The sequence below is a fragment of the Lissotriton helveticus genome, chromosome 4_1 (genome assembly GCF_964261635.1).
Source record: "Lissotriton helveticus chromosome 4_1, aLisHel1.1, whole genome shotgun sequence".
In the NCBI taxonomy this organism is placed as follows: domain Eukaryota; kingdom Metazoa; phylum Chordata; class Amphibia; order Caudata; family Salamandridae; genus Lissotriton; species Lissotriton helveticus.
The window spans coordinates 1534995421-1535018130 of NC_136063.1; the positions used below are offsets into that span (position 1 = coordinate 1534995421).

The following is a 22710-nucleotide window of genomic DNA, read 5'->3' on the forward strand; positions in this document are numbered from 1 at the left end:
AGGCTTTATTCAACAAATAAATTAATTCAGGCAGTGGTGGGAAATCATAAATCTGAAAGTCCTCCAAAGTCCAACAATTTCCCTACCGTTGCTTACAGTGGAGTGGGAATAGTACATTTGACCACTCCAAAAAGCAAACACTTTCCCAACTGTTACTAAGACTGGAGTGGGAATAGTAAATCGGACCCCTACAAAGTCAAGCATTTTTCCTAATGTTAGTGTGGCATTAGTAAATCAAACCCTTCAAAATGTAACACTTTCTCTACCATTGCTAAGATTGTAGAGAGAATATTAAATCTTACCCTGTACAAAGTCCATCACGTTTACCACTGTTGCTTACGTTGGAGTGGGAATACTCCATTTAACCACAGCAAAGTTCAGCACTTTTCTTAAAATTGTGATACCATTAATTTTATTATTTTCTTGTTTTTACAAAAAAAATTATGATTTTTAAGTTTTCATAACTTGTATAGTTTATATTTAAATGTTTTGGTTTGTTCTTTTTTTTTACATTGCTGGTTTTATGTTCTTGTTATATATATGGGTAGATATTTTTATTGGTATTATTATTATTAATAATTTTAATGTAAATTGTTTTCAGTCATCGGTTAATGCTTCACTTCGATCCAATATTTTAATTTTTTTGTTTTTATAAAAACATTTTACATTATAGTTATTTATTTTAATTGTTTATTATTTTCAACTTTAATATCTAAATGAAATTAATATAATGCTACTTTTAGTTAATATACTTACCTGCTGTTTTACGACATTCTAGACCCATATTGTTGTCTCTATATTATTGCAGTTTACATACAAAGTATGTAAACATGATATTTTGGTTCTCAAAAAATTCTTTGTGAAATTGGTGTATTATGATATTTTTTATCCATATTACATCATACAACTGTATGCCTTGTGCTCCAATGCAACTCAAGGAATGACTCTCAAGTCTTATAGGCTTTGTGTAAGCTTCCGTTGTGCAATGCCTGAATCAATTACCGATTTTAAGGCACCAAAAGTTGCACATCCTTCAATCCTGTCCTAAAATATGATTTGTTACCTACTGGTTTGTGAAACTAGAAAGAACAATCTCTCATTGTTGTTGGCTGTACCCAAATTATTCCTTGTACATGATCCAGGATTAAAGCCTCTTTCAGAAAGTAAAACTGTGGTGAGCCTTTTGAAGCTAGGAGTAAATGACTATTTTGGGGTTTTCAGAGTCCAGGGGTGTACCAAATAAAGTGAACACTGAAAGTGCTTATTAAAGACAGGTCTTTGATACAGTTTTTAGTTGACTGATATCTTGAAGAGTTCGAGCAGCGGTATTTTACCACCCTAGACAGTGGTAAATGTATGTTTGCAATTTTAAAGGAATATGCTACTTTTCACTAGACAAGCAACAGCATTTGTTGACATTTCTAAACAACAGAACACAGCACCATGAGATAACACAGAACAAACTAAACTCAACAAAACTATAAGATAACACAGCAGAACCGTCAAAACAAAATGCAGCACAAAAACACAACTGCACCACAAGCAACATCTGACCACCACAACAAAATGCAACATAACATAACACATATGCACAAACCTTCTGGTCACATAATCACACGCCCCCAAGTCTTTCATAATACGGAGGGAAAGGGTGTTTGCACCAAGCCCTGCTGTACTTACCACCAAGAACATGTATTGGCGCCAGTCAGAAATGTTTTGTGATCCGGCCGAAGGAATGCGTTTACATTCCAGGAACGGGTCCACACAAGTCAGACGACCGCAAGTCAAGTTCACTTCTCCGAAAATATTCGGTGGGACATGAGTTGGTAGGTCAGACCGAAATCTTTCAGATTGCCTTACACAGCAACAAAAGTTTTTAATCTGAAACTGAAGGTGGATGTGAGCGTTAAAAGCTGTGTCTCGTGTAGACATATTGGAATTTTGAATGTATTTAAAATGCGGGGCAGGGAAGCTCCATGACCTTGAATTCTGGGTCAGCAGTGACCGCAAGATAGTTTTCTTTCATTAAAGATCATTTCTGGCACATTGTTGGTGGGTACATCATCCTGAATATCACAGTGCAGTGCCTTCTCTAGCAAACTGCATTATCGTGATAAGGAAAGCCTCCTCTTCCCAAGTCAGAAACATTTTCTTAAATGATATATAGGGTGCCTTTAAAATAATTTCACTTTTTTTTTTATAAATTTGAGGGATTCCAAATCTTTTGTAATGTGCTTTTCGATGCTTTTAGAAGATGACACTTGAAAGGAATGGGCTTCTTCAGGACTTCCTGTCAGTGTTAATTCTAGCTGGAGACCAGATGCTTGGGGGTTTTGAGCACGTCATAAATCTCATACTATGCTCGAGAGATGACGACATGAATTTTAACGCCATTCCCACGAGGGGTAATATAAAAAACTAAATATTGAACTCTTTCAAATAAACTTTTGATGTATCCCCTGTACTTCAACAGACGCATTTTAACACAGCATGTGACAAAAATTTGAAAAGTGGTGTGGGCCCGGTGCACAGGACCCGTTTGCGCACCTGGGCAATGCGGCTGATTTTGCTACTTCACAGTGAGAGTCCACAATGCACAACTGTGGCATCATGAATTAGAAGGGACACATTAAAACCATATGCATGACAAGGAAATGAGCAGTTCTCCTCCTCATTGTGAGTCTTTAATAGCGGCATCACTGCTCAGAAATTGCTTGTCTGGTTGCAAATCATTGAACAGTAACCAGTGCTTTAAATGAGCCGGTACTATCCGGTACTGAGTATTGGCACTTTTTTATTTTGTTAGCGAGAGTACCTCCACTTCTCAAGAGAGATGTAATACTTTTAATTGGAAAGTACCGGCACTTCTCAGAAACAAGCAGGTACTTTGATACAGAGTACCTGCACTTCTATTTTTCCATTTTAAGCACTGGCCGTAACTACCTAGGATACAGGTGTGTGACGCAGGCCACTGCTGCCCCTGAGGCATAGCAGGTCCCCCAACCCTTCAAGTGGGCCGATTCAGCCAAAGGTCAACGGACATCTGTGAGATCTTGGTTCTTATGTAAAGTGCTCTGACACCTTCGGGTAAAGTTCGCGCTATATAAAATCGCATTAAATAAAAATAAAAATAAAAACTCAGGGTCTGCAATTGGGGCCCTAATATTGCATAATACCTCTGCGAGGATACATGATACTCATTTACAAACTGGAAGATGTCTATGACATGACTTATGCAAGGCTGGATCTATATGTGCATATTTGTATATATATACCCAATTCTCAATGCCCCACTGTTGGTGATATTGAGACTTCTGGCCTATCAGAGCAAGGGTTACAAAGCTGGCGTCAATGTCATAACTACGAATAAAATGCACCTCAGTATGCACAGCCCATTTGTCAGCTGCCCAATCGATTAACTGCAAACAGGACTAAGAACTACACTTATCACAGGGTTGTGTTGTTCAAAGGTAACATAGTGCCGTGGCATGGCCAACAGGCATCTGGTACATATAGTATATAGATATATAGGTGTATAGGGTATACGTCCATCAACATAGTATACATGAAGGAATTTAAATGGCGGTAGTATATGCATGTGCCATGATCACTGAGATATAGTCAAAGTGCTATTACTTAAGACCCACCACCCTGATCAAGAACAAGCAATATATTCTCTGAAGTTGATGGAATCCATAGTTGTATTTATTTAGTTCACAATATCCTAAAAGCAGGAGTGGCATGAATGAAATTGGGAAGGCCATGCTCACATAAGCCGCTTATAATCTATTCGAGTCAGCCCAGAATGATTTTCTTGAAGATGAATTGCACCATTGTTGGAGTTCACCTTATATGCTCTGACTGAGAGAGCTGGAGCCGCCGCGCTCTCTCCGTCTAGACATCTCAAGTGTAGGTGAAATACGAAGTGTCCGACGGCAGGGATGTTTAAGTTGTAAAGCGGGGATTTAAACGGGTGGACTTCAACTTCAGGAGGCAGTTTTGAAGCAGACTCTAAGGGAGCATTTTGCTTGTCTGACACCCAGCGTTTTGCTGTTTTTGTTGCAAATATGTCTGCTTTCATAGAAGAGGCAGGCCGTGAAGTCAGTGGTAGGGTGACAAAAAAACTTAGAGTGTTACAAGATTATTAGAGGTACACAAATGTACTTCATAAAAGTAGACTGGAAACACAAACAAAATTAATAACTGGACTTTGTGTATTTTTCAACAAAGAAAAGTTAATATAAAAAATCTTGTGGCCTGATTACGAGTGTGGCGGCTGTAAGACCATATTACGAGTTCCTGCACCGTCAGCCATTTCATGGGGGGAGCCCCACCATACAATGGCTGGTAGTGTAGCAATAAAGGGGGTCCAACAGGGCCCCCATGCCCCACCTGCCATGGGGATTTATTCAGGGGGCCACAACATGTGCCCCCGTCTGTATTCCCCCAAAGTTCCAGCACTGCATGGACGGTGACGTCCATGCCGTGCTGGAACTTTTTTTGCCGTTCCCATTGCGGTGCCTGTTTTCCAAGCACCGCCTTGGGAAAGGCAAAGGACCTTGCACAAGTTCAACTCGTAATAAGGCGGGCAGTCCTTACGTGGCTTTGGTGGTGCTGTGATGGCGGAGAGCCGTCGCAGCACCACTAAAATCGTAATTAGGCCCTTAGAATGTATCCTTAGGAAACTTAAATATACAAACCTGCTGACTGCTATGTGAGTGACTTTCAAACCTTTTGTGATAATTGAATGATATACTGGTCTTTATACAAATCTAAAAAGTACCAGATATTTGAATTTATGTTTTCGGGATGTCTCTTTATGTATCTTTTGAAAAGTTCACTAGATGTTGTAATGCTGGTTGGTGATTTTACATACCGCTCTACCGTACTTCTTAAAATCAAAAGTCAGAAGGGCGTATTTGTAGTTTGGCAGATCGAAACATCCACTTTTGCCGAACTCAACATAACCCCCAGACTTCTTAGAGGCGTTCAGACTCTGTTACAGTTTATCAAATAGCTGCGATCTGAGACTACTATGATCCACAAGCAGAGTCGGATGCCACAAATACATTAACAAGAGTGCTTTATCTCTCTTTTTGGAGAATCTGTTGTGGATTCTCACATGAAAGAGGATGAGTGTATGTGAATGACTGGGGGGGGAGTCCCCAAAACAGGGAATCTCATAAATAGATGGCTACTAAAGATTTTCCACTGAACCATCAATTACCGTTGAATCGGGATGGTTATTTCTTCAAGAGATGCACTTGTTTTTTGTGAATGAAACTCTATTGACACTTTATTTTTATGATTCGAAAGTGAAATTGAATTTTATTTTCATATTTTGATGGGTTGTTTTAGATTTTCATTCGTTCTGGGATGGGTACGTTGACTCTGGTTTAGTTGTCCTCGAAAGCTGGAACCATCAGGTCAGCGCCACTCAGTTGCACCATTTGAGAGAAATTGATATTCTATTTACTCTGCACTGGAACAGAAGGTCAGAGAATTTTCAGGACAACACTCACCTATCATCAATTGAGTTTTTGCCTTGCGGATTTCAAGTATGGCTTCTTTTTTCATGGTTGAATGGCTGGCAATTTGCGAAACCACAGGGATTTAGAAAACCTTATCACAACAGACAAGAGCTGACCTCCAATTATATGGCCTTTGTGTCTTGTCAGTTTACAAGGGCGAGGAGGAGGCAGAAATGATCAACTATAATCACAAATATAACGTGTACGTATTGGAAAATTATTAATCGAAACTAATCGATTGCGTTTTGGTACATATCAGCACAATTAAACTCTCATTCTGAGTGACCCACAATTTGCACATGACTTTGGCTTAGTCTGTAAATTGCGTAAATACTAAAAGAGAAACAGTTCAGTATTTGTTGGGTACACAATTTACACTCTTTTTCTGATTTACACATCTCTGAATAGGTGATACTATGCTAGTAGCCTGTGTTATTTGCTACACCAAGACTCGGAAGCTTCGGTTGCGCATTTTTAGCCAGGAAAAGTTCTGCCAAGTTTTATCTGGAGAAAACCATGAGGATAAAAATACCCATGGTACACTTGGGCTGTAACCTCGAATCGTGTGCAAATAGGGGTTTGCTCTCAAACGGGCATTAGCACAGCACCAGGAATTATATCTTTACTCAGCTGTTTGGTAGCAAAGGGAAATAAAGATTCATCAAAATTAATGCCTTTCAATAACCCACGTTTACATTCATTTTGGTATCAGTTTTCACTTAATTTACGACGTCTATAGGGCCATCAATAAGGAAAATTAAAGAAAAAGGATAAAGAGTTCTTCAACATGTTAAACACTGAATTGTAAGGGTTAATTCTAAAATTTAAGAGCCCGTGATTTTCAGAACACTTATACTAATAATTAAAATCTAATTTCTCACCGCTCAACTACCTACTTTTCAAGATATGCTGTAGAACTCTCATTGAAGAGGCTGAGCAATAAAAGAGGCAGGAAATACCAGGAATTACAAGCATCCTGCAATGTGGGCTAATCTGAAACAGAGCCCTGAAGGATATGCAAAGCAGTGCAAGGCCTAATCCGAAAGTATCAGCAGTTTAGAAGAGGAGCATTGTATTCAGATCTGCCACATTTTGCACAACACTGCCAACCAGTACAGCACTTAAACTCCAGAAATATTCACAGAAATTGTATGAAAGCATACGTTTTGCTCACTCGTTAATTGATAAAGCTGGTTTGGATGAATGAAAGCTGAATTTTCCATGGCCCAAAATTTGTTAAAAATCATTACTTTGTCACGACATTAATGGAATGGGGACTTATATCTAGATTAAGTGGCCCCACGGTCTGTCAGACAAAAGACCCACACCTAAAATGAGGTCAAGGGGTGACAGGCAGACACGATTATCATTTAGCTGTCCAGTGGTCCATATCATGTATTATTGCTTTGGCCCATCCTGAATTGTTTTTTAAAAGACTGCTTTGCTTGTTGGGGACTTCAATAATCGGGGAATATTCACATATAATTCGTGAGCCTATTTGGCTTTTAAATTTTTTTTGCCATGGTGTACAGCACGGTTGAAAGATAAACAAAAACAATTATGGCGCAGCTAGTGTTGCCTGCGCAGTATCAGTTTCTTTAAATTTCAGCCATCCTTAGGGTGCAAGTTGGGGGTGGACATGGGTGAACAGAGTCCTGCCACAATTTCTAGAGCAGGGACTCTGTTCGGCAAAGAGGCTTCGAGGTGTCACCACCTTGTGCCTCAACACTGCAGCCGCTTGTAGTTACAAACACTGTCGGCCTGATCAAAAGTTTGGCGGATGGGATACTCTGCCATAAACGTGACAGATATCCCGTCCGCCATATTGCAAGTTCCATAGGATACAATGGAATTGTAATACGGCGGATGGGCTATCAATCACGATAGTGATGGAGTAACCCTGTCTCCCAGACTCGTACTCAGGCCCTATCTTTTTTTAAACCCTCTTTCCAGTGGTCTAATGAAACTTGAGGGGGTGCCCTGCAAAGTACATGGAGGGGTTCCCCATCCCTGGTCCTCCACCTACCACTTTTACTTTTGGAGCTTCTGGAGCTCGGGCCTCCCCCTCCCCTCCCCCCGCATCGCCGGGGCTGCAGGGGCTTATGTTGCGCCACTGCCTCTTTCCTACTGGAAGCATCCTCTTTATTTAAAAAAGAGGTTCCATTGGTTATCTTTGAATCTCTTACTTGAGAAGTTACAGAGGACTTCGCAACATTATCCCTTCTATTGCCAGATGAACTGCAAATGTGCAGCGTTTTGTGCTTTGAAGCTGGCACAGAACACCAACACAAAACAAACATGCCTCAACACCAAGTTTTACTGTTAAAAGCACACCCAGCAATTCTGTTTATTCTCCAAGCACAGTTTAAAGAGGTAACAAGTTCAACACATCTGTTTAAAAATAGTGTTCTCTTTAGTCAATACTTATGTCAATTACTTATTAAAGTGTGGCAAACTAGGGGTGGGTGTGACTCTTGTAATTCTTTGTAGCATAATCAAACTGAATTACCTAAGAATTCTGCGAGACTACGCTTTAATTATGTGAGAAGGATCATTCTGCGTTTAGCGCTATTTCCTAGCTCGAAAATGTCTCCCCCATCCAAAATGGAGGCAAGGATGCATTTTGGGCTAAAAAAAAATAGTGGTAAATGCAACACACGATGCTTAGCAAGCTTGAGTGGCCACTTGGGCTTGCTAAATGTGCTTTTGGGGTAAGATTATTCCCCAATTTACCAGCGCCATTTAGCAGTACTTTCTTAGAGCAAAAGGCACCCTCGCTTCCAAATTGGACATGAGGATGCATTTTACGCTAACGATTAGCACTAACCACAACAGCACAGGAATAGGATTATTTACTTAATGCAAAATGCACCCCACATCTAAAATGGACAATAGGATGCATTTTGTAGTAAGAAATTAACTGCAGCAGAACATGAATAGCGAGTGTGAGCAGCTGCTTGTGTTTTCTAAATGTGCTTGCCCTGTAAATTTTACCCCCAAGTTACTCGTAATTACGGATCGAGGAATAAACACATAATTATTGCTAATTCCACATCAAAAAGTTAATTCCAACCAGGCCTATGGAAAACCTACCACTAATCACATTTCTGAGTGATTAAGTTAACTTTTGTTTTTAAATTACAATATTATGACATTACTTATTGTGATGTCAATTCCAGTGATATCATACTAAATTAAATATACAAAATAGCCTTGTACTATTGAACACCTGCCCTGGCCATTCTGTGCTGTAGCTGACCTACTATACATCATGGCTAAAAAAAAATCACTGATAAAGCCAACGGATCTCACAGAGGAGCGAACCATTGGCATTGCCAATGCTTGTTTAATTGTGGTCATTCTTTTTGCCAAGTCAGCAGTGGCATTAACATAAAATGGCATATAATACCTTCCCTTACTCGACTAGCTCACCTGGCATGACAAACAGAACAATTTGACGTTTAAATAGTTAACAAAACAAGAGGGCTTGGAGCCCTAAAAGAGACTGCGCCTCAGTTTACAGTGCTTCAAGGAGACAGGCGATGGGCAGCATGGCAACAGAGACATCAGATCTGTCAACTTACACAGTGCCACTGTGTGTCACATGATTTCGGCTACCTGCACACGGTACCCCAGTGAGGTGCAGACATCACATGGTGGCAGGGAAAATTAGCTAAAAACCACGTAAACAGTGGATTTCCAGCTCGTTTTCAGAGGCAGTAACCAGCTAATGTCCGTAAAACGTGTGAAGACACCCCAGGACATCGATGACAGCCACGATGATCCTTTGTTTTGGGTTTTTATTTAGGGGGAGTAGGTGGAGGCCTTGGTGAGGGTCAGAGTGCCTCTTAGCTCTTGGCACCAGGTCCCACCCCCTCGCGACAGGGTGACAATATGTTGGAAGTTGGAAGGTATGAGACATGCAGCGGCAGCTCCTCCGCAATGGCAAAGGAGCGTTGCTCCCACTGCCAGCAGCCAAAAAATGGAAAAATAAAACAATGAGATATGCTTGTTTATTATCGTTTTATTTTGGCTGTTGGCTTGGGGGCGGGGCCAGAGTCGGCAGGCTGGTGTAGGAGTGTTTTGCACAGTAATTAGTGCACATGACGGTTTGGCCGGATGATTCAGGACGGCCAAACAGGGCCGGACTGGGAACCACAACCGGCCCTGGTAAAGTGCTCGGCCAGCCCCTCCCCACCCCCCTCCGAGGGATTGGGGGTGCCACGGGTTGGTGGGACGTGTTTGCAGCTATGCTGCAAATACAGCCCTGTAACAAAAATGGCCCCCAGGGGCCCAAAACTGGCCCACACCCGTGCGGCCCACCGAGGGATTGCCCGGTGCCTGCTACGGCCAGTCCGGCCCTGCGGCCAAACCGCCATGCGCACTGAAGCTCTCTCCAACCTCAGCTGCGATGCTGTGTTGGAGAGAGCAGGCGCAGGTCTCCAGTCTAAATGGGAGCACAAATCCACGACGCTCAGGCCAATACTGACGCTGCTTTCATGGAGCGTCAAGAGTGGCCACAAGGGATTCTGAGAGCCTGTGCCTGCAGTGCGCGGAGCCAGATCAGAGTGTCGAGCCAGATCGGAGCGTGGATGCAGGCAAGCTATTTATTTATTTATTTTATTTTGTTATTCGTCCCAGTTCCCCCCTCCCTGCCACTTTGCCCAGATACCTGCCACTGCTGTAAACATGTTCGGTGTGTATGCAACTGTTTATTGTTGAGTTGCAACCTCACAATCTGGGAGGGCTGTTTTCCATTGTGTTCCCTCTACTCCAAAATATGGGGCTGATATCTCCCCTCTGCCACTCCTCAGCACCCCCACGGTTCCCCCGCCCACACTGCCGCTGCCTCCGGGCTTGTGGCAGCAGCTGCAAGTCTGTAACCCGGACCTTTTTAATAAGTTTACCGGTCAGGGTGGATTAATGTCAATGTCAGGTCAGGCCGCGAGGGTTCTCAAAGCATGAATTTAGTGTCAGCCAAAGGGTAGCAGTTGAAAGAGCTGGGTCGCTGTTCTAGGTCACGTCAGACGCACATGGAAGTACTGACAGGGAGCGTCTCCGCGCTACTTTAACGTCGTGACATCAGTGAGCTCTTGACAAACGGCATGGGGGGAGAGAAACGAAAATAAACAACACGCCAACATCAGGCAGAAATACCAGACAACTTTCTCCAAATGCTTCCCCCACTGTGAAATTAGGAATGCTATTTCAAAATGCATTGCTATGTAGTGCGTTCCTCCTCATGAAACTGTTGGTGAACATTCTTCAGTTGCACAGCACAAAGGCCAAGCCTACGATAAATCATATCTTCACTTTCGTTTTTTCGCAGGATGAAAACATGAATGAAGAAAGTCAATCCAGCAAAATAGTTGTTTCTAACCCCCTGTGCCAACCAACAGGCACCCAGGACAGTTCCTATATCTACAGCAGCTGCGTAAACAGATGTTTTCTCTCTCTCTTTCTGCCTCCATCCAGCAGCAAGCAAATGACACAACAAATAAAACAACTGCTTAGTCTAATGTGCAAGAAGAGTCAGTCGTGCTGAAAAAGCAGACGTGTTCAAGAATGCTTACTACCTTAACAGTAATATGGCTGCTGATTTGAGTCCCCTCACTTGAAAGCGTCACCTAAAGAATTTGCCTCCCCAAAAATGCCAACACATGTTGACTCAATTAGTGGAAGCAATGAGAAAGGGAAACAAAATGACATATTTATATTTGCCGTAAGGACTGGAAGCTGTTGTTTTATTTTTTGTGTCATTTGCTTGCTGCTGGATGCATTGTGCCTCTGGGGGGACTATGGTGTTCGTTTTGTAGTGGACTTATGGCTTGTGGAACATTGCAAATATCTTCATTGGATAAAGGTTATTTTAGAAGTAAATCTATACTAATATAATAAAGAGAAAGCCCAAACCTTTGAGGCGGGTAATCTCAGGAACCACAGCACCAATCACAACACCCAATACAGCGTTGGAAAGGGCAGTTGCAGCAGAAGGACATAGGCTATGCAGACGCCCACCATATACATTTGAAAGGTAAAAGAACCGTGCCAGGAAAGTAGTCCCTTGTGGGCGTGTCTGCGTTGTGCTGTGGGCGTGTGGTGGGGGCATGACAAACGCTTGGGGCGTGTGGTACGTTCCGCCCTTCATGCCATGTCTCATATCGTGTGTTGAAGGTGTGTGCTGGGGGCGTGGGCGTGTGCGGGGTGCGGGATTACGAGAAAAAAAAAGCGAGCGTTGTGCCCAATATTTCATTGTTTTTTCTTCCCAGGCTCTGTACATTCCAGCTCTGGGTGTCCACCCTGCTCCTTTTAAATACCCCTGCACCCCATAATCATAACCCACCCTTACTCCTTAAAATACCCCAACACCCTTAAACACTAACCCATCTTAACCCTATAAATATACCCTGTAACCCAAAACCCAAACCTAGCCCTGAACCCTTAAAATACCCCTGTACCCCAAAACCCACAACTACCCCTGAACCCTAAAAATACCCCTGTACCCCAAAACCCAAACCTAGCCCTGAACCCTATAAATACCCCTGTACCTCAAAACCCAAACCTACCCCTGAACCCTAATAATACCCCTGTACCCCAAAACCCAAACCTAGCCCTGAACCCTAAAAATACCCCTGTACCCCAAAACCCAAACCTACCCCTGAACCCTAAAATACCCCTGTACCCCAAAACCCTAACCTAGCCCTGAACCCTTAAAACACCCCTGTACCCCAAAACCCACACCTACCCCATAACCCTAAAAATACCCCTGTACCCCAAAACCCATACCTATCCCTAAACCCTAAAACTACCCCTGTACCCCATAACCCAAAATTATATCTGAACCCTTAAAATACCCAAACATATACCTCAGTACCCCAAAACATATACCCCTATACCCATACTTACCTTATCCAAACATTTAAAAAAACATGCTTTTACCATTCATGCATTTGCAACGAATTTCGTTGTAAATGTATGTGTGGTAAGAGCATATAAAATGTAATGCCATGCGTTATAATGGCATTGCGGAGTCATGGTACTTTCGTAATGAAAGTATGCGGAGTGATGGTATGCGGAAAGAAAGTTGAGGAATAATGGGTGTTTACCCTCCCCCGGTAAGTACATTGATGGCACGGCGACCCACATCTCCAGCAACATACTCATATTTTTTCACCACCGATTTGAAAAATGCACAGGTCGCTCTCATTGATGGCCAGCACCCACATACACTTTTAGACACACCTCCCGCCACAAGTTCTAGGATTGCGAACTTTAGAGCTGGGGAGCTACGTTCGAATCTCGGCATCAGCTCAACATCATGTGATTCGAGGCAAATCGCTTTTTCTCCCCGTGCCTACCACAAATGAATGTTTTTCTGTAATGTAAATTGTGCTCATGCCATGTTGTCGAGTTTGCGCTACATAATATTGTAAGGAAAAATAAAGTAGGGAAACTCGAGTTCACACACTACTGAACGCGCACTCTTAAGTGCATCAGCAGTGCACTGTGAATCGGAGCATTTCACAGGCCTGTCACAGATAAGAAATGCTATCAAAACGAAATCCTACAAAACAATATACTACTGGCCGGCAGCAATTCATACCCGGACAACGTCGGGACGGTCTGCTAGTAGAATAATAAGTATACAGTGGATGCATTTTCATATTACGAACTGAGTGTCAGGAGCTACCGACAACGAGTGATTTAATCACCCTGCTTAATGGTACCCTTTTTATTATCCCTGGGAAAACCTAAAGTTTCAAAGAATTTTGGAGCAATTATTTTAAAAGAATCAAAAATCACCTATGTATGGAGTGGACTTCGGTTTTGTTAGAATTCATAAAGAATTTCAGTAAAGCAGAGAACATTGGAACATATATAAAGGGTTAGCACAACTGCATTTTCCTCCATGGGAAAATATTTCTTCCCATTCCCCTGCTCCCAACAAATGTTGGTAGTGTTCGCTCCCATTCCCACCTTCTGCACAGAATAACTTCTGACCTTGACTGGGAAAGGACTGTGCCAACCTTCATGAATGTCCACCTGCTTTGTAAGGCGCCACTACCCCGAAATTCCCACTTAGCACTCTAGGGAGCAAATGTAGTCCTACTTAATATTGCATCTTAATGGTCTCATATTGCAAGTTCCATGTAAGAGTTTGGATTCATGTTTATAGCTTTCCTCGTGTGAATGTTCTCTTATAAACCGTGTAATTTGTGCACCTGAGTTGAAATAAGATTGAAGATGGCTTTGTGAACCAGGCCAAGTGGTGGTCCAGGAAACAAGAGCAACCTTTTTGGTGTGGTAATATCTGTCTTTCCACCAACACAAGTAAAACATTCATGTTACAGATATCTCTACAAGCTTTCAGGACATCACCGGAACCTTCCTCAGATATAAACGAGCCAAAGCACGTAATGCTTACGGACATAAGTATAAGGTTTTGAAATTTCACAGAAATGATTCACTCTTGCCTGAGGAAGGTACAACTGAGGTCCCAACAGCTTACACGTGTATTTATAATAGTGTAGTATTATTTGCATTGACCTAGTACAGAGCGTTATCCCACCAAGAGGGCAATAACTTTGAAGGAGTGGCTAAGTGGACCCATCGGGTTTCCAACCTCTGTCTGTCAGGGTGTCGACACGTTTCTACAGTGAATGCATTAGTCCACTGAGTAATCTTACCTGCCTTTATTGATGCGCAGTGTGAACAGCATATGCTGATGAGATGACTTACACTAAAGCAGAGGCAGGTTGCAGATGTTCTGCAGAAGTCTTAGGAGCCACATAGAAGCACCCATTTGGGGACCTTCCTGAGGGACAACTCTAGTAGACAGGGCAGACAATTCCAGTACAGATGACCATGTTCACTTAATTAGCAAAGTTCAATATTCCTATTTCTGTACGATTCTTTTTATGCTATGTTACATTATATTATGTTATGTGATGTAATGGTATTGTGTCTAGCATTTCTGTGGTATGGGTGCAGTCACTCAGAACGTTTTATCTCCGACTCTTTTTTTACCTGCATTTGAGGCAGAGTTTAAGCAAAAGCAGGCATGCCTGACAAATGACAATAACGCTTTTTGACGCTTTTCTGATGTACCGAGGTACTGAGGAGCTTAGCATTGCATCATTGGGTGGAAGTAAAAGACAGCTTCACCAAGCGTGCTATTTTATCTGGAGTCTGTTTATCATTTGCAGTCACATTAGTGGATCTACCCCCAGATGCATCAAGCATCCATTTTTTGATTCCTTATTAGCGTAAAATAAGGATTCGCTATTAAGGAATAGCAAAATGGTATGCAAGAAGAAATCACTTTAAAAATAGCGATTTCTTAAAATTCCTTAATTGCAATTCGCAAATTGCGAGTCGCAATTAAGGAATACCTCCCCATTCATTCCTACGGGCCTACAGGCCCATAGGAATGAATGGGAAGAATTTTCAATTTGCGAATCGCAATTAGCGAATCGCAAAATGAGAATTCGATTTCAAGGGTGCAGGGGTGTCCAAAGGACACCCTGTTGCACTACTGAAATTGATCTGTGAACATATGTTGCGCACACACATGTGTGCGCAACATGAAACTTTGAAAAATGCACTTTAGTGCATTTTTCAAAGTTTTTGCAAATTAACATGAAGTTGTACTTCATGGTAATTTGCGAGCCCTATTAGCAAAATCGCTATTTTTTAAATTTTAATGCATTGCATTTAAGGACTCTCAATTTAAGATTCCTTAAATGCAAGTAATCGCAATTTAGCGAATTCTCAATTTGCGATTTTTGCATTTGGAATGATGCATCCCAAATGCAAAAATACCGGTCGCAAAGGGGCAGATTCTGAGAATCTGCCCCTTTGCGAGCGGTTTTTAGCTTCATGCATCTGGGCCCTAGTTAGGAGTATGAGGGATAGATTTTTCATGTTTCTGCTTTATGCAAACGTTGTGATAAGAAATGCTGGATATTCTGACAGAAACTGTTTGGCATATTGCGAGTTAGCTATCACAAACGTATCTCTTGTAGATGATTTAGACGCAAAGCTTAAGTGACTGGCAGTGGTTAATTTGTAATAAAAGATACGTGCTGGGGCTCTTGTCAGGAGGCAACTTGCACCAGCCCATTTCTCCTGTTAGCACCACCTAAAAGAGAATCAACTGATAACCATGAAAGTGGGGAGAGGATGTGGCATAACGGCCAGAGACGCAGACTTCTGAGCTGGGGAGCCAGGTTTGAGTCTTGCCGTTGGCTCATTATCATGGGATTCTGGGCAAATAACTTAATCTCCCCGTAAATGAATGTGTCTTTAACTGGTGTTCATGAAAAGCGCCAGTGTTGATGATTAAGTAGTGGTGCTGAGCACTGGCAACCGCAGAATCAAATTAAGCCCTGGCGACTGGACACAAAGTTGTAGCAATGTGTATCATCATGCGTATAGTTGCGTCACTGTTGTATATAGTCAACAGTAGTTCATCACGAAAGCGGGTTGGCCTAAGGGACAAGGTGAACTGAACCTCATCAGTTGATCCACAGGGCTGTAGTTGGTGGGAAAAATGAATTCCTGCAGGGCAAGTGCAGATCAGCAAAATATAGTTTAGAAGTTCCCCGTCTCACCCCTTACCCACTAACTTTTCATGAAAGACACCACATAAGGTAGCACTCTGGAAAAACATAAAAGACAAATAAAATGGAAAAGCCATCCTTGAAAAGAGGGTGATGACCTCCCGAGTGAAAAGAGAAGTGTTCAGCCTATGATATGGGGCATTAAAAGGGACAAAAGTTGAGATGTAGTTGCAGGAGAAAGTAGGGTAAATTGCTAATGGTGAACAGAATGTTAAACAAGGCAATCTAGAAAAGAAAAAAGGAATTTGAGAAAATAAAGCTGATATTCATTTCTGACATAAAATGAACACCTCCAGCATGCTATGGGATGGTAATCAGAGGCAGACACATTGCAAGACATATTTTTTTGATATCGTTTATGTAGATAAGGCGTGCCTGAAGCCAATGGAGGCATCACCCCTCCCCCGTTGGTGTTTCCGTCAGTGTACATTCCAGTTTTTGGACGTTAGACTGTGTGAGGCAAATGAAAGCAAAGTCATATTTACATCAGCCCAATTTTAATCATATACATATGAGCCTGTGAACTCTGTGGCAGGAAGCAAGCTTAATATCAGTATTATTTTGCCCTCACATTATTACACAGTGCATTTTTATTGAAAAGTGCCATGGCTTTAAGCAACATACGCATTACATCTAAGGACAAATTTAAGAAATCAGAGATTAAAGCATTCCAAAATATTTTCATTCTGAAGTTAATGTATAATTAGCAGCTGCATGACATTTGATCCCAGGGCAGGGCCTGAAAATGGCTTCATTTCTGGCGCAAAAGCATTTCTACCACTTTGTAAGCAATCCAACTCTCCATTTCCAGCTATGCAAAGGTCCTGGCAATGAACAAACAAACCAAGAAAAATATATTTTTTAAATAACACAAGTAAAGCGAGTCACGAATATGTGCATATAGTAAACTAATTTACACTCTTATTTTCTGGGTTGTTTTGCTGCACGATTTAGTGACGTTTTTCAGACAGCGGTTTTAAAATACCTCTTTCTGTTCGTAAACTTCTGAGGTGCCTACTCAATGAGCAAGATATGACTGCACCTACACAGGTTTTCCTAATGAGTAGACCTCTCTATTGACAAACATTTTTCAAAAGACTGCTGTCCAGTAGAAAGAACAAAAAATGCACGTATGCAAGGAGTTAATCGAGATTGACCTCACACGTGTCAATTCTTTTACAGGCAACCCTGAATTTGAACATTTTGTGGAGCTGTGCAAACTCTGAAAAATCTGAAATTGAACACGGTAAATAAGGGTCCACTGAGCATCACCTTTTAGAATGTTATCCATCAAACACTTGTCATCTCTCCCACATAGGGCTGCAACCTTTTTTCTGAAAAGGATCCCAGTCAAGAGGTATTGCTCAGCTCAATCTGTTCAGCAGAGCTTATTGTGGTTCCTCTTTCACAATTCTAAAAGGATCATTAGGATGCTGTCGGTAAAAGGGACCGCCTGCCATATGTGCGGGGCTCCCGTGGGTGACATTAAGATGTGCCTGCCACACTGGCGGGCGCATCCTGCAGTTTTAATATTGCGGCGGACAGTGCCTTCTGCACTGCCCGCCGCAATGCCAAAAATGCATGTCATGCATGTGCATGCACAACGTGGCAGGCACCGCGTAGTGCCTGCCATGTTGTACATGCACATGTATGGTACCCCCATGTGCTCCCCATGCCCCCAATAACATGGGGGCCCGCAACAGGCCCCCAAACTAGAAAACGGCATGCCTTGCCGCCACGGAAAGGCCCCCTCCCGCCTGCATCCTAATATGGATGGCGGTGTCTAGCAACTGCGGACAGTCTTCCCGTCTGCCATGCTCCCCCCGCCGTACTAATAAGGCAGGGGGAAACGGGTGGCGGGCGGGCTAGGCTGCAGGGTGGATCGTCATTGCCCGCCTGGCGGTGGCGATCCGCCCTACATCCTAATGGGCCCCATCTATAAATTCACAACCAGTAGTCTGTCATTTAAGCATTCAAGGCAGTAATCATATTGTTTTACAGCTTCTGTGAGCAACATAAACATTGTCATCCAGATCACTGTGATGCTAACACAAAACAGACTGGTAATGCCCACATACGACCAGATGCTGTGGCTAACTGCACTTTTCTCTGTTTTAGTAATGTCAGACATAGCAAACAATAGAGAAAAACGTCCAGCAAAATTATCCATTATAAGAGAATTAGCTCAGAAAAGTTAACATTACATCTGAAAAGATTAATTTCAAATCTGACTGCACATTTTGAAAGGATGTGCCGGCAAGAGATAATTGCTTCTGTCCCTGCCCAGCTGTCTTGATATAATGTCTCTCATTGTGCACTTTATGTGTTATCCGGATTACTGTCATAGTTCCTGAAACAGCTTCTTAAGCATGTATGTACAGGCTTTCCGATATGTTAGAAAGCCTACACCTGGGCATTCTGTTACTTTCACGTTTCAAAATAACTTGTTTTACAATCTAGATGATTATAGCGTGAGTGTTGCATAGCGTTTTGTACCAATGTGCAGCCGTCTTGCGGCACTATTGATAACAGACTTCAAAACCTGTGACTGGATCATGAAAAATAGTTTTGCCAAACTCAAAATCTTTTAGATTTTAAGGTGCATCTATTTTGTCCATTCCACCAAATATTTTCATTTTCATGGCCAGGTTTTTGTGCGCAAGGGGAGGTGGGGCATGGGTGAGGCACCCATATAATAGCAAAATCTCTTGTATTATGTGGATAGATGTCCTATCCTACCGTGTCGTTCAAGTTTCTGGCTGGCCCTGTGTCTATCTACATTTGTATTTGACACCCCTGAGCCCACTGGACTTGTGCCACATGCCTTTTGTGCATCTTTGTCAGCAGTGCACCAGTCTCTGCTGGTCTAGTGGTTCACCCAAATGTCACCGTCAGCCATGGTAGAGGGACACTTCTGCATCATCTCCAGGCCTTGTGCTGCCTGCACTCTCCCCAATTATAGTATTTACCGGAGCTAGTTAGCCGCTGACAGTGCTTAATTTGTAAAACAATTAGTGCCAGGGCCCTCATCAGGAGACCACAGACTTTGCACCACACATTGCCACTGTACTTACACAAGTACTAACTATCACACTGCTACAAGTGTGACAATTCAGACTGTTTGAGGCCGCCAAAACTTTAAGAATGGCTTTGGGTGGCAGTTATTAGTGTTTTTTTGCTAATTGTTAAATTGCACAAACAGCGCCACCATGTGGCAGCCGTTATGAGTGCTGGTGCCAGCAATTAAGTGCCAATGCACGCACCGGAAACCACTAGCTCAAATTAAGCACTGACCACACCTAGTACACTTCGCTGGCTATGTGCTTTCCCATGTACCCACAGAAACATGTTGTGCAGCAAAGCCACCCATTGTGACATTGGACCAATAAAAAAACATTAAAGTTGTGAACATTTGTGTGGAGCAACATGCACCTCCAAAGAAGAATGTATTGACCTTCAGAAGTCAAAGGATCACTACATTCGAGCTTCATGTTTGCAATAAAGAAAAATACACGAAGGAAGCATTCTTAATCTAATCATTTTAAAAACCACACTACGTCACATCAGTAGCCCCAGGCTTCCCTTGTAAACCAGAAAGAAGCTCAAAACCCGCTTCTACAAAGGGCATGTCCATAGATGCTCCTAAGCAGCATCAGGTGAGTGTCCACTGGCCTAACCCACCATTATCCCATTGCCTCCTACCCTGTGAAGACACCCTTCCATTTAATACAAGCTTTCTACATTAGCTCTAGTGCTTAATTTGTGCCATTGGTTTCAGGAAATGGGATCCAATGCTTATTGTTCAGGCTGGGACTTATTATTCATCATCAGACCTTAACCATGAGCAAGAGGAAAGAATGAATGATCAATTTATGAAGTGCAAAAAATACCAACACAAGGATGTCCTGGTATAGAAGGAAAACGCACAGCTTAGAGTATTAGTTGAATAACCACACTTTGATTTTTTTTTCCTGACGACTAAGTAATTATATTTTGATCTAGAACTCAGACCTGAAGGTATGTGCCAGAAGACATGGGTGATCTGTAATGGAATAACGGTGTTTCCTGTCTTGGATGATGCTACTGGCCTTTGAACGTATCAAAACATAATTACCACAAATTTCTCCCCAAAATAAGCCCTAATGCTAACCACACAATGATTCATGAAAGGTTGCGATCCGCAAATGTGGGTCACTTTTTTTTTGGGTGCCCGGGCCAATTTTACATGCCAAACCACCCGTGATTACCTCACCACAAAGTGAGGTATTTACCAGATCTGGAAAATACATTGTGGTATCTGGTAAATACTTCCTGTTTGAGTTCAATCTCAGAAATCGGGTACAACATGCCGAATGTAGTGCAATTCAAACTAAATTTAACATGCTGGTAATTATCAGGTACATTTTGGAGTTTCTAATGGAGTGCAGAGATTATAGGATCCAACAATCATTGGCTAAATCTTCATTACTTGTAGTTGCTATCCTTGAGTAAACAGGGGTTTGCATATAGATAGAAAATGTATATACCTCCTATTGAGACCAGACTCAGAAATGGGGCATAATACTCTAAATGTGTGCCATCTGCACTGAATTCCATATTCCCCGTTAATTACCATGTATTTTTTGGGATACTTCATGGAGCGTATCAGACCCTATAATTACCAGGTAAACTTTCATAAACAGGAGTTTGCGCATAGATCACAAACTATGCCCCACTCGTGACCAGGGTGAGTGAAACTTCAAACACATATTACTAATTCTGACACAGAGAGTATTGAGTCGCCTGGCTCTGCACTTGCACAATGCAATAGACACACAAAGTCCACCAAAGAGTTTTTCAAATCGTGATGATCTCGGCATGATTAAGCGCCTTGTTATAGCAAATATATTTATTTTATGTGCTAACCTTTAATTCCACAGCAGGCGACAGTGAAAAACAAGACCAACATATTCTGCCCGTGCCCATGACACATTTCTCAAAATGTCAGCCAAAATGGGGATGGAATAAACAGCGGAGAAGGGCAAAACGAACAGCGAGTGGAGAGTGACACACCACCCCAGAGGCCTCTTCAAAAAGAGCTGCAGCGCAGCCTGCTTCCCTCGGTGACACTCGCCACCTGTCAGCAGTGTGAGGTGGGTAAACCGCTGGCAGTGCAGGGCGCGCAGCTGCCGGGCTCACCTTTGTTATTGGCGCGTCACGGCGTAACGACGGTGTCAGCTACACAATAGAAGCGGGCGGGCACGACAAAGAGTAAACAGCCTGCATAATGTAAAACGCCGTCACCAGACGAGTCCGCCGGTGATTGCTAGAGCTACTCGTCGGATGTGTGGCAGTATATTTTATTAGTGCTGTCTTGCCAACGCGATAATTTAAGCATGGTTGTAAGCATCTCAGGCCCAAAAAAATAGTGCAAAACAGAACTGGCCACAGAAAGTCATTTACTGCTGAATACAAGTCTCTGCGTCACTTCGCTGACAACTCTTAATTTGCTGTAAGTTCAATGCGCGTAAAAAGTGAAAACAATACAATTTTAGGAAGTTATTCTTAGTTAAGAAAAATAATCGCATCTCTGTTTCTATTTCAGCGCTGACTGATGCATCTGTTTTGAATCAGAGCGTGTTAAAAAAAAAATCCATGCTACAACTTTCAGAAGACACAAAATGGTCCAACTCTTGCCAGCTACAATATTCGAAAATATTGATCTTCAGGAAATGGCTGGAGGGACAAGCAAAGTGATTTAAGTCTTTAAGTGCTCGGTACCTCCTAAGCAGCAACACTTTAAACATCCTTCAAAGTGAACATAAACAAGAACAGTTACTTGTTTGGGCAAGATTCTCAGAATCTTGCCTTTTGTGAGTGCAATTTTTGCATTTGGGATTCATCATCCCAAATGCAAAATTCGCTATTTAAGAATTCGCACATTTGCGAAGAATTGAATTTAAGGAATCTCTATTTGAGATTTCTTAAATGCAATTCATGAAGCATTTTAAAATTGCGAAATTGCAATTTTGGGCCGCTATTTACCGAGAGGTCAGACCTCTCGGTAAATAGCAAAAACTTAGAAAAATGCATTTAAATGCATTTTTCTAAGTTGCATGTTACACACACACATGTCCTTTGAACATGTGTGTACGCAGCACCAATGTAGATTACATATCAGGGGTGCTACAGGGTGTCCTTTGGACACCCCTGCACCCTTGAAATCGCATCCTTATTTGCGATTAGCTAATTGCTAATAGCAAATAAGGAATAACTCCCCATTTATTCCTATGGCCCTGTAGGCCCATAGGAATGCATGGGGAGTTATTCCTTATTAGCGATTAGCAATTAGCTAATCGCAAATAAGGAACATGTAGGAATCGCAATATTTATTGCAATTCCTACATGAATCCCGTTTTGCAAGTCCTTAATAGCGATTCGTTATGAATCGCTATTAGGGGCTCGCAAAACGGGAGAATGATGAATCAGGCTGATAGTTCTCTTAACAATCATCTGGCGGGGGTATCGAGAGTCAGTTTGTAACTTTCAGCGACATTGCTTTTTCTAGTGCTCCCGTG

General features: G+C 42.2%; 1 protein-coding gene across 2 annotated transcripts in view; it reads right to left on the reverse strand.

Moving 5' to 3' along the window:
- The window catches only part of PIEZO2 (piezo type mechanosensitive ion channel component 2), a 1179452-nt gene that overhangs the window by 1055297 nt on the left and 101445 nt on the right, over positions 1-22710 (reverse strand). The gene's annotated exons all lie outside the window — the stretch shown is intronic.